This window comes from Panthera onca, chromosome D1 (genome assembly GCF_046562875.1).
Source record: "Panthera onca isolate mPanOnc1 chromosome D1, mPanOnc1 haplotype 2, whole genome shotgun sequence".
In the NCBI taxonomy this organism is placed as follows: Eukaryota; Metazoa; Chordata; class Mammalia; order Carnivora; family Felidae; genus Panthera; species Panthera onca.
Window position 1 is genome coordinate 74,211,287 of NC_138348.1, and position 12,031 is coordinate 74,223,317.

The following is a 12,031-nucleotide window of genomic DNA, read 5'->3' on the forward strand; positions in this document are numbered from 1 at the left end:
TAACCTATATTTCTGTTATCATAAAATATTTTCCCAGGGGTGCCTGGGTAGCTCAGTCGGTTACGTGCCTGACTCTTGATTTCTGCTCAGGTCATGATAATCATGGTCATGAGATTGAGCCCCATGTCAGATTCCACACTGAGCATAGAGCCTGCTGAAGATTTTTTCCCTCCTTGTCCCTCCACCCCTCCCCTACTGGCATGAGCATGCATGCTTACTGGCTCAAAAAATTAAAATTAAAATAAATTAAAATATATTACCAGACAATTTACATGAAGATTATAAACATTGACTCTCTCACTAAATTTGTCCTTATACGTAATATGGCCCAAGGACTAATGCCTGCCTGTGAGTACTCTAAGTGGCTCATGGTTTCATTGTTAGAAGACCAAAGCAGAAAAAAAAAAAACAAAAAAAAAAAACTCTTAATTTGTGCCTTATGAAGTCAGTTGTCTGAAACACATGATTTTGAGGGCAAAGAATAGATCACTGTGTGGTGAACTGTGTATCTAAATCTCGATTTTATCTTTCTTGCTATCCTTGAAGACAAAGTCGAGAAATGAGGCTTGCAGTTCTGACTAGTTAACTACTTACCCAGTTTCTAGAGTGAAGTTAAGTCTACCTAAAGGATAATGATTGATGGAGTTATTTCAACCTTAAGTGTTCAAATAATAACACACAAACACAGTAGGCCAAGAAGTAAATACTGAGGCAGGATGCTGGCTCATTTGGCCAGAGCAAGAGATGGGGAGTTGAGGGGCTAAATAAAATGTGGAATATTATATTCTATCAATCAAAGCAATAAAAACTACAGTAGCAGATCCAAACCAAAATGGTTTGAGAAGCACTGAGGGTCAAAAATCAGGCAAATGAACTAAAAACATCAAGTGAGTAAGAGCTATATCATAAGCCACAGGTGAAGCCAAGATTCAAATAAAAAACCAGTAGAATTAGAACTCAAGAGGTCATAAAGAAAGGAAGGTTAGACATAAGGAGGTCATAAAGAAAGGAAGGTCAAAAATCAGGCAAATGAACTAAAAGCATCAAGTGAGTAAGAGCTAGATCATAAGCCACAGGTGAAGCCAAGATTCAAATAAAAAACCAATAGAATTAGAACTCAAGAGGTTGTAAAGAAAGGAAGGCTAGACATAAGTGATGACCAAAAGAAAATAAGATAAGTACTTGTGACATGTGCAGCTTTTCTTCAGGTGTGAAGGCCTAAATGAAAAGCCAAGCCAAAGGCATTATTTGTAATGCTGAACATCAGCATATATACTTTACAATCCAGCAATACCACTTACAGATGTATAAGCTAGAGAAACTTACCAAGGTGCACCAACAGGTATGATTAAGAGTGTTCAAAGCAAGGTTATTCGTAAAAATAAATAACTAGAAACAACCTGAATGCCTATTTACAGGAAAATGGATAAATGATGCTATATTCACATAACAGAATATTATACATCAGGGGAAATAAATGAACTGCAGCTACATGCAATAATATAAATGAATCTTAAAAATATAATGCTGAGTAAAGAAAGCATATAAATCCTGCTTCCACTTAAGCTGTTGTTCCTGTCCTGATGACAATAACAAAAACCAGATAGTATACAAAATCATAACTTTTCTTGAACCCTTCAGGGAGCTGAGGTCACGAGGCAACCACAAGAACTGAATTTCAGAAAGAGACAAGCCCTTCCAAGGAGAAATAAGACATGGAAATTATTTTACCTTTGCCAGAGCACAAGCAAAACACAGAGCTGCTACAAAAAAAGGTAAGAAGAAATTAGCTAAAGTATTAACAAATTTCTAAAGGCCACATATGGGCAGCATATAAATTTAGAATAAGTAATTAAAAGAAAGTAATCTGCTTGGATTAAGGCACAAAGCACCATCCATTTCCCTTGACCTGTCTTTTATAAAAAGTAAAAGCCTGGGACACCTGGATGGCTGAGTTGGTTAAGGGTCCAATTCTTGATTTTGACTCAGGTCACAATCTCAATGGTTTGTGAGATCGAGCCCCATGTTGGGTTGACAGCGTGGTGCCTGCTTGGGATTCTCTCTCTCCCTCTGTCTCTGCCCCTCCCAATTCATGCGCTCGCTCTCTCTCTCTCTCTCTCTCTCTCTCTCAATAAATAAATAAACATTTTAAAAAAGGTAAAAACTTTAAACCACTTGGGGAAGGGCAGCAAACCCTCTGTTCCTTGGGGTCACAAGGGAAGAGATAGAAGCAAAACCCATCCTTCTTTGAAGGAAGAATATAACACTTCCCTTCCTGCCACCAGAAACCTGCTTGGGGAAGAGGAGAAACAAGTTGTCTTCCCAGGAGAGAGAAAGGAAAATCTTTATGTCCAGGGTCCTGCACCAATATATAGCAGAGGTCTGCTACCCTAGGGAAAGGTCAGGAAACCCTTCTGCCTAAAACCTGCCACAGACACAAGACAGAGTGTAGTTGCCACAAGTGGAATTGGCAGGCACACTATACACACCCCATCCTCAAGGTCCAGGCACATAGATCCTGGCTAAAGATGAGACTGGCCCAAGAAAACCAAAATATCCCCCAGTCCCACAGCAAACCTAGCAACAAGTAACAAGCAACAGCAATCTACCCCTAAGGAAGGGAAAAGAGAGTAGAAAGAGAACTTTGTAATATAAGCATACAGGGACTGCTAAAAGGTGAGAGTAGAGATGAGGCACAGGAAATAACCCTCCAGTACTCCAGGCCACACAGTAAGATGAAGGTAATGGCTGTTCACTACTGGAGGAACTCAAAGCCTATGGTGTGCTAATAGTAACTATAGCAGCCATGGCACAGAAACCCAATTGAACTAGTGACTAGATTGACTCAACCCCCAACACTAATAGTCTGAGAAGATCCAAGTCCATTTCCAGGAATAAATGCTATTGACTCCAGTCTCTGCTGTCTACAAATGATGTAGCACATTCAATCAAAAATTATTGGCTGGCTGTGGGTAGAGCATGCGACTACTCTCGATCTTGGGGTTGTGACTTCGAGCCCCACATTGGCTATAGAGATTACTTAAAAAGAAAATATATATATATTAAAAAAATTATGAGACAGACCAAAACAACAACAAAAAAGAACTATTGTCAAGAGATAAAGTAATAAATAGGATCAGAGAAAATTCAGGTGTGAGAACTCCTAGACAACAACTTTGATTAATATGCTAAAAAATCTAACAGGTTGAGAACATAGATTTAAAAATGAGGGATTGTAGGGGCACCTGGGTAGCTCAGTCAGTTAGGTGTCTGACTAAGGCTCAGGTCATGGTCTCGCAGTTTGTGAGTTTGAGCCCCACGTCAGGCTCTGTGCTGATAGCTCAGATCCTGGAGTCTGCTTTGGATTCTGTGTCTCCCTCTCTCTCTGCCCCCGCCTCCCCACCTTGTGCTCTGTCTCTCACTCAAAAATAAATAAATGTTAGAAATGGGGGATTGTATGTACCAGAGAGATGGAACTATTAAAAATGTCAAATATAAAAGCTATAAATAAAATTTTGATATCAGAGATAATTCTTTCAACAGACATATCAGGACATGGTATATGGCTGAGGGAAGAACCAGTGAACTTGGAGATAAGTCAAGAGAAATTAGCCAAACTTAAGACAAAGATGAGAGGGAGAGAATCAGAGCAGAATATCTAAGAGCACTGGTAGAATATCAAATAGTCTAACATATATGTAGTTGGAGTTCTGAATGACGATTGCAAACTTCTCTTCAGAAATATTGTGACCTAGAGAATATTGAGACCTATAATAGAATATCATAATTAAAGTGCTGAAAGAAAACAATCTGTCAGCCCAGAATTCTACACTCAGCAAAGTACCCATCAAAAAGGAAGGTGCCTGGCTGGCTCAGTCAGAAGAGCATGACACTCTTGATCTCAGGGTCATGAGGTCAAGCCCCACATTGGGTTTAGAGATCACTTAAATAAAAACTTTAAAAAAAAGGAAGGCAATGGGGCGCCTGGGTGGCGCAGTCGGTTAAGCGTCCGACTTCAGCCAGGTCACAATCTCGCAGTCCGTGAGTTCGAGCTCTGCGTCAGGCTCTGGGCTGATGGCTCGGAGCCTGGAGCCTGTTTCCGATTCTGTGTCTCCCTCTCTCTCTGCCCCTCCCCCGTTCATGCTCTGTCTCTCTCTGTCCCAAAATAAATAAAAAACGTTGAAAAAAAAAAAAAAAAAGGAAGACAAAACAAAGACTTTTCCAGAAAACCAAAAGCTAAAATAACGCCAGTAGATTTGGATGGCAGTAATTTTAAACAAAGTTCTTTAGGCAGAAGGAAGATGGTATCGGATGCAAATTTGGATCTGTGTGAAGAAATGTAAAGCATCAGAAATGGTAAAAATGAGAGTAAATATAAAGACTTTTTTCCTTATTTTTAATAACTTTACATATATATTGTTTAAAGCATGAAAAGTAGCAATATACTGAAGGGTTTGCAGCACATGAGAACTAAAATGTATGACAACAATAGTGCAAAGAGTGGGAGGGAAGAAATTGTTACACGGTTCATACACTCAATGTGAAGTAATATAATATTATGTAAAGATACACTATAATGAGTTAAAGACTTATATTTTAAACCTTACAATTATCACCAAACACATTATAAAGGTGACTTAACTAAAAAAAAGTGGAAGGGAAGTACAATCCAAAAAATGTTTGATTAATCCAAAAGAAGTCAGGAAAATGAATGGATAAAGAAGATGTGGTTTATATATACAATGGAATACTACTTGACAATGAGAAGGAATGAAATCTGGCCATTCGCAGCAACATGGATGGAACTGGACGGTATTATGCTAAATGAAGTAAGCCAGGCAGAGAAAGACAGATACCATATGTTTTCACTCATGTGGATCTTGAGAACCATAACAGAAGACATCGTGGGAGGGGAAGGGGAAAAAAAAAGTTACAAAGAGGGAGGGAGGCAAACCATAAGAGACTCTTAAGGACTGAAAACAAACCAAGGGTAGATGGGGGTGGGGGAGAGGGGAAAGTCAGTGATGGGCAGGGAGGAGGGCACTTGTTGGGATGAGGACTGGGTGTTGTATGGAAACCAATTTGACAATAATATTAAAAAAAAAAAAAGTGAGGAAAAGCAGAAAAAAAAAAGAACAAAGAACAGATCAGACAAATAGAAAGTAAGATAGTTTATTTAAGTCAAACCATACCAGTAATTACATAATGTAAATTGAATGCTATAAGAATAATGTACAGAAATTTAACTCTAACATGATAGCATTTTTATAAACCTCAAAAATGAGCCAAACTAAATAATACCATTTCTAAGGATATATTTATATGTATAAGTATTTATTTATTTATTTTAATTTTTTTAACGTTTATTTATTATTGAGACAGAGAGAGGCAGAGCATGAACGGGGGAGGGGCAGAGAGAGAGGGAGACACAGAATCAGAAGCAGGCTCCAGGCTCTGAGCCATCAGCCCAGAGCCTGACGTGGGGCTCAAACTCACGGACCCTGTATAAGTATTTAAAATATAGGGTCAACTGAGTGGCTCAGTCAGTTAAGCATCCAACTCTTGATTTTGGCACAGGTCATGATCCCACAGTTTTGGGATTAGGCCCATAACCGAGCTCTGTGCTGAGCATGGAGTCTGTTTAAGATATTCTCTCTCTCTCTCTCTCTCTCTCTCTCTCTCTCTCTCTCCCCCTCTCTCCCCCCCTCCCTCCCTCCCTCCCCCTCCCTCTCTCCTTCTGCCTCTCTCCCCAGCTTATGCTCTCTCTCTAAAAAAATAAAATAAAATAAAATAAAATAAAATAAAATAAAATAAAATAAAATAAAATAAGAATAACAAAATTCACAGCAGAGATTACTTACAGAAAGAGACCAAGAACACAGAATTTGAAGGAATAATAGCAGCTTCAGTGTTACGATAAAATTCTGGTTCTTAAATTCGGTGTTGAGTATAGATTACATTATTATGCTTTGATACTCATATGCTTTCTTATATTTTGTAATGTGTATTAAATAAAATATTTTCAAACAGAAGATTGCATAAACTAAATATAGGAAGGGACCTCAAAGTAAGGTAGACTGATTTTCAAAAAGTAAAAAAAGAAAGTGTTTTTAAAACTATACTAAAGTGACAGGTCCCATAAGAATTTAGTTCAACAAAAAAATTTTTGAACATATATTCTGTCTGCAGGATGCTGAGCTATGCAGTGGATATAAAATTATGAGTAAGACAGCATTCCCAATTTGGACCGCTTACAGCATAGTGAACAGTTTGTTGTCAAATCTCTATCTGAATATAATATGTGGTTTGAACATACCTTAAAATGCCCCAGTGGTGGGAGCACAAAGAGGGAGTCAGTGAAGATACAGATGAGATAAATTGGCCATGAGTTGATAATTTTTGAAACTCTGTAATAGGTATGAGGTGTTAATCTATTTTTCCACATCTATATATTTTTGAAATTTTTCCTAAAAAATGGTTTTATTTTGTTTGTTTTACAAAACTATCTGGTTCCATACTTCTAAACTAAAAATAAGATGAGGAATTGGTGAACTTTTTGATCAACAAAGAAAAAACGAGGTGACAGTTTCATGATTCCAAAGTTCTTGACAGGCTAGAACAATAGGCTAAATAAAAAAAGAAGAAACGTAATAGAGATGCAAGAAAAAGAAACAAAAGACATACTCATTGGAAAGGAAGACATAAAACTGTCTCTACTTGCAAATTACATGATTATCTATGTAAAAAATCTCAAAGAAGCCTCAAAAAAGCTATTAATTAGAGAGTAGCAAAGTTGAAGAATACAGTGTTAACATAAAATGTAATCATTTCTGCATACTAGCAGTGAATAATCAGAAATTTAAGTGTTTTGAATTACCATTTTCAATAACACCCCAAAAATGAAATATTTATGTACAAATCTTGCAAAATAAGTGCAAGATCTATTTGCTGAAAACTGCAAAAGATTGTTGAAAGAAATCAGAGAAGATCTAAATAAATGGAGAGATACACCAGTTCACAGATTGAAAGATTTGAAATTGTTAATAAGCCAATCCTCCACAATCTGATCTGTAGATTCAAACATAATCCTAGACAAAATCCCATAATTTTTTTTTTTTTTTTAGAAATTGACAAACTCATTCTAAAACTTTTATAGATAGGCAAATAAACTAGAATACTCAAAAACAGTTTTGAGAAAAGAGAACAAAGTTGGAAGTTTCATGTTACCCGAATTCCAAACTTACTATAAGAGTATATCTTTAGGTTCCGGTACCAATTCCAATGTGGGTGTCGAGGGTCCCCACACATACAGCTAGCAGTGTTCTAACACCAGCTGAGTAGCCTACAATTTAACCCAACTCTGACAGTCTCTACCCAGAGATAGCATCAGACCCCACAGATTGAGAGGTCAGTCCTACAAGACTGCCCCACACATGCACTTCAGACACCAGTCACAAGCCCAGATTGCTACCTATACTTCTGACTAACTGGCTATAAATAAGAGAGTCTCAAGACCCCCTCCTAAGGTTTGATTAATTTACTGGAATGGTTTACAGAATTCAAAGAAACATTTTTCTTACTAGAAATATCAGAGAGACATTTTACTTATGTCTTACTTTACTAGATCATTAGATCAGATGCATAGGGCAAGGTGTGGGGAAAGGGTATGGAGCTGGAGGTGTGACACTATCCCAGCTCCACGTGTTCACCAACTCAGAACATCTCCAAGTCCAGTCCTTTGGGCTTTTTTGAAGGTTTCATTACATAGGCATGATTGATTGAATAATTGGCCATTGGCAACTAATTGAACTTCCAGCCTCTCCCCTCCCTGGAGGTGTCTGGGGCGGGACTGAAAATTCTAACTCTCTAAATGATATGATTGGTTTCTGTGGTGACCAGCCTTCATCCTCAGGTGACCTAGGGGCATTCCACAAGCCACCTCATTAACATAACAAAAGACACCTTTATCATTCCCAACACTTAGGAAATTCCAAGGATTTGGGAAGCTGTGAGCCAAGAACTATGGAGGAAAACAAAACATGCATAAGAAATATGTTTTAGTCCTCTAAATGACCAAATATATGTTTTTATAAATCAAAATATCACACTATCAAAGTCAAGAGAGTCTGATGAGAGAGTACAGACATAGTATAAATAAATGGAACAGAAGAGTCCAGAAATAGAAGCACACACATAGTATCAATTTTTTATGAAGGTGTAAAGACAATTCAGTGGAGAAGGGAAAGTCATTTCAACAAATGGTGCTCACGAGACAATTGGATAATAATGGGGAAAAATTGGATAAAAATGCGTTATGTTTTAAATGAACCTCAATCCATACTTCTCACTCTACATAAAAATTAACTCAAAATGGATCATGACCTAAATGTCAAACCTAAAACTATAAAATTTCTACAGGAACACATAAAGGAAAAGCTTTGCATTCTTGAAGTTAAACATGAATTTCTTAGATATCACACCCCAAGCACAGCTCATAAAAGAAAACATTTGAAAAATTGGAACTTCATCAAAATTAAGAACATTTACTCTTCAAAAGAAAATATCAGGAGAATGAAAAGATAAGCCACAGAAAGGGAGAAACTGTTTATAAATCACATTTCTAATAAAGAGCATATCCAAATTATGTAAAGAACTTTTAAAATCCAATAATAAATGGAGGAGATATTTGAACAGGCACTTCATCAAAGAAGAGATAAAGATTTCAAATAAATACATGAAAAGATGCTCAATATCAGTAGTCACTAGAGACAAAATAAAAACCATAGTAAGATACAACTATATACCTATTAGAATCAAATTGAATTTTTTAAAAAATCTGAAAATACCAAGTGCTGACATGGATGTAGATAGACTAACAGGAACTCTCATACATTGCAGAGAGGAATGCAAAAGAGTTCAGCCACTTTCTGGAAACATTTTGGCAATTCCTTGCAAATTCAACATACACTTAACAAGTAACATAGAAATCCCACTACAAGATATTTCTCCAAGTGAATGAAAACCTATGTTCAAACAAAAAGAAGGGCAAAAATGGTTATAACAGCTTTATCTGTAATTGCCAAAATCTAGAAATAGCACAAGTGTCTCTCTACTGGGGAATGGATACACTTGATTATAGTATATCTGTATGATGGGATAATAGCAATGAAAAGGAACAAACACTGGGTACATTCAACAAGCTGTAACTGAGTGTCCAATGCATTATACTGAATGAGAGAAGCCATAGTCAAAAGCCTTTATACTAAATGATTTCACTGAAATGACATTCTTGCAAAGGCAAAACTATAGGGGCAGAAAACAGCAGTGGTTGCCAGAGGTGGGAGTGGGAGGCTGGTTGGCTACATAACTGTGGTGGGGAATGTTTTGGAGCAATTAAAGTTTTCTTTATCTAGATTGTGGTAGTGGTTACATGGCTACATAAATTTGTCAAAACGTGCAGAACTGTACCATAAAAACAGCAACCTTTACTATAATGAAATTATGCCTAATTTTTTTTCTGTAAAAAAATCCCCCTCCCAAAATATAGTAGGGATAACTATAAAATATTTAGATTCACAAAATTCATAAATACAACATGAAGAAGATATGATTTAATGTACATCCATGTAGAAAAGCACAAGAAATAATTGTAAAATCTATATGGATAAACACCTGGCATGGTTGACCAAGAGTCAGTTAACTCTTAAGAGATACACAGATTTCAAAATAAGGCAGGGACAAGTACCCTATTATTCTGTACTACTGAGACTCATCTGAGGCATTAATTCAAATCTAGGCCCAGGTGGTAGGAGGGATATGAACCAAATACCACTATCTACAATAGAATGGCCTTTTTCCAGCCAGTGTGAATTCACCATCACTGTGTTCAAGTAGAGAACACTGAAATCAATTTCCAAGTGACTTAATAAGCCAGAACTTTAGGAATTGTTTGCTCCCTCCTCCCCAAAAAGTATCAATAAAGCACCTACTGTGGGCCAAGGACTGTATAGTCATGGTAATACGACAGTAAACAGATAGATGTGTTTCCATCTTAGCAAAGACCTAGTTAAAGTTATGAAACTAAGTACTCTTTTCTCCAAACTGCAAAACCTATAGCTAGGAAAGTAGAAATGCAGAGAACAATGCTTCCTATTTTATTTTAATTATGTCCAGGAAATTCTCAGGTGTTTTTGGTGGGAGGTGTAGGAGAACCACTAGGGATAGTGCCAGATACTACTCAGGATTAGTAATTTCAGAGCTGTTACCACTCCTAAGCTCAGAGAAAAGGAAAGACAGGATCACCAGGGAGTCCTGCAGAAGACCATCTTAAGAGCAGCAGTGACTTGTGTTTGAGAGGGATAATGAGCCCAAAGAGACTCCTCAGACAGACCTGGGGGAATAAACACCCTGAGCCCACCCTTCTGCCTGCTTCCCATCTCTAACTAGGACTCTCATTGGCCAAACCAACTCAAAGGCCCAGGGAATGGGGAGCAGATGATATTATCTATCTTAGAAAATGGTAAATGGCGGAGAGTTAAGGTAGAGAGCAAAGAAAAGGTAGCCAGCACACCAACTATGATGCTTTTCATTTCTCTTGGTTAACACTGCATGAGCTCTTTCCATCAAAAGACTTGATGCATCTCAGCTCTGGGAAGTTTTATTCTATTTCTTTTATACCTTCCTCCCTTTCTTACTTTTCCCTTTGCTTTCTGAATGCTTTATTTTCTCATTCTGCAGCACTTCACTTGTTATCTTCACCAAACTGTAAACGTCTTGAGGGCAGAATCCACAAATTACTTACCTTTCTGTCTCCTACAGTACCCAGCACAATAGCTTGAACATGAATGATACTGGGAAAATGAGTTCTAAATTGAATTAAGTCTAAGCAATTTTCAGTTTCAGTGTTGGTTGCTGTACAATATTTTATCATGAGACTTTAGAAGAGAAAGGCTTGCAACAGCATTTACTTTTCTCTCTCTTCTGCAGTTTTGCTTTGATATCTGCACTGATACAGGGAAAAAAAACAAACGGAGTTTTGTTAGATTTTTAATTAGGATTAGGAATGAATGTATATTCCCTTTATTCACTTAAAATGTACAATACATTAAAACATCTAGCTCTTTAATAAGAAAGTAGTAAACAAACAGTAATGACTAACAAGGTATTGAATTTACACCTAATTTTCAATATACTGGAATTTTTTTAAAAGACACTGCTGAGATTCTGTGTTACAATTTTAGGTTATCATGGTGCAATCCATGGGTAGAACCCTTCATCATCATTTTGTTGCTGTTGTTTACAATTTTGAGTTTTTCAATGCCAAGATATATTTAGTCGAGTTATTTCTATCAGAGGAAAATGGAACATGTAAATTCCCATACTGCTTGGAGTCAGAAAGACCAACTCCAACCCAAGCTGTGCATTCTAACTCTACCAACCACCAGCTGATTGAATATAGGCACAATATTACCCACAAACTTTACATTCCTTACCCACAAAATAATACCTTAGATTATTATGACAATTAATTGAGATAATTTTGAAAATACCTTACTAACAGTCACCATGCCAGGAAGACCTATCCTCACATATTTTACAGACTAATGGAGAAGATAGCCAATTAAAAAAGGAATTAAACTAAAATCTATAGAACATGCTAGATTGGGGAAGTCTATGGATGTATGGGAGCAGAAAGTAAGAGAATATTATTTCAATGGAGATAGAATGTATAATAATGAATATAACAAGTAGCCTAGGTCAGGAAAAGTATATTGGAGGCAGATGGAATCTAATGTGTCTGGCACTTGGTGGGTGCTCAAAAAATGGTAGTAAATATTATTCAAACACTTGATGCACTACTGGGTGCCAATGCAACCAGTAGATTGGCTAAATGATACTCAGAAGCAATGAAGGAGCCCCTGTCCTCCAACTGGGCATTCAAAGCCATTCTGTGGGGGGTTGTTCTTCCCCTGCCCATTAGATGAAATCTAGGCAGTCTCCATAACTTGTTCATTCCCTCTTAAATGATATG

The 12,031-nt window shown here is 37.1% G+C and overlaps 1 long non-coding RNA gene across 2 annotated transcripts in view; it reads left to right on the plus strand.

The window, feature by feature from the left end:
* Positions 1–1,053: 1,053 nt before the first annotated feature.
* Positions 1,054–12,031, plus strand: part of LOC132661158 (uncharacterized) — a 33,454-nt gene continuing 22,476 nt past the window's right edge. For both annotated transcript variants that reach the window (XR_009602089.3, XR_009602088.3), the window contains exons 1-2: positions 1,054–1,342; positions 1,642–1,775. This is a non-coding gene — a long non-coding RNA (uncharacterized LOC132661158). The remainder of the gene's footprint in view (positions 1,343–1,641; positions 1,776–12,031) is intronic.